At 44.1% G+C, this 1,353-nt stretch overlaps 1 non-coding gene across 1 annotated transcript; it reads left to right on the top strand.

Annotated features, from left to right (window-relative positions):
• Nucleotides 1-1,026: 1,026 nt before the first annotated feature.
• On the top strand, nt 1,027-1,133 carry LOC120262577. The gene has a single exon (XR_005536843.1). It is a non-coding gene; the product is annotated as a small nucleolar RNA R71 (small nucleolar RNA).
• The last annotated feature ends 220 nt before the right edge of the window (nt 1,134-1,353 follow it).

Raw genomic sequence — 1,353 nt, 5'->3', positions numbered from 1 at the left:
AATCACTGAAGCACTCTCCTCTAACTTCTTCTTGTTGGTCAACAAGTCTTTCAAGAATTTTGCATACTTAGGCATTTAAGACAATGCCTCAACAAAAGGAATATTGATGTAGAGTTGTTTGAACAAACTCAGGAACTTCTTGTACTGTTCATTCCCTTGGTCATTCTTCAATGTAGAGGGATAAGGGATTCTTTGCTTCAAAGGTGGGGGTCCCACCTCCTTCTCTTTGCCTGCTCCCTTCTCAAACTCTATAACCTCGGGTGCATGTTCATTGGGCTTCTCACTCGGAAGCTTACCCTCAACCTCACGACCATTTCTCAAAGTGATCACCTTCACATGACTTCGCAATCTTCACTACTTGATTTTCAAGATTGCAAAGAGGCGGTGTGGTTGTGAAGTGTAGCCTCAACTGATTGGAACCTTGTATCAGATGATTACACAAATCTATTTAAGGCCTTCTCTAAATCGTTCATTCGGGTCTCCAAACCTCAAACTCTATTTTCCATGTTTGGGGCTTGCTATTGTTGTTGGAAACCCGGTGGCCCCATGGCCTTTTGTGGACGTTGGTTACTCCACGAGAAATTGGGATGACTCTTCCAACCCGGATTGTAGGTGTTGCGGTATGGGTTTCCTTGATTCCTCATGCTATTACCCACAAAATCGACATTCTCAACTGAAGATGCATCACTAAAAGATATCGGGCAATCAGAGGAAGCATGTCCTCCATCACTCCTGGTGCAAGTAATCACGGCCGCCACTCTATTTGAAGTTAGGAGATCTAACTTCTTACTTAATGATTACACTTGAGCCGCCAATGAGGTTACTGCATCTATCTCATGGAGACCGGCCAACTTTTTCTTCTCCCTAGCATTCCATTGGTAGCTGTCTAACCCCATTTCTTCAATTAATTGACGAGCCTCACCGGGGGTCTTGCTACCTAAGGTACCTCCTGCTGCCGCATCCAAGAGTTGCCTTATACTCGGATTCAGACCGTTGTAAAAGGTCTGAACAATCATCCACTCCGGGAATCGGTGTTGCGGGCACTTTCTCAGGAGTTCTTTGAACCTTTCCCACGTCTCAAATAGAGACTCCAATTCAAACTGTACAAAGGATGAGATCTCATTCCTATGTTTTACGGATTTTTCTAGAGGGAAATATCGGGCAAGAAAAGCTTCTACCATCTCCTTCCATGTGGTAATCGAGGCTCTAGGTAATGAGTGTAGCCACTGCTCTGCTCTCCATTTCGAGGAAAAATGGGAAGGCTCTCAACTTGATGGCATCATCCGTCACCCTGTTTATCTTCAACATATTACACACCTTGAGAAAATTCTTTATATAACTGTTCGGATCCTC

The sequence above is a fragment of the Dioscorea cayenensis genome, chromosome 5, assembly GCF_009730915.1.
Source record: "Dioscorea cayenensis subsp. rotundata cultivar TDr96_F1 chromosome 5, TDr96_F1_v2_PseudoChromosome.rev07_lg8_w22 25.fasta, whole genome shotgun sequence".
NCBI lineage: Eukaryota > Viridiplantae > Streptophyta > Magnoliopsida > Dioscoreales > Dioscoreaceae > Dioscorea > Dioscorea cayenensis.
The sequence above is the reverse complement of the archived record's forward strand: the minus strand, read 5'-3'. Positions and strand labels throughout refer to the sequence as shown.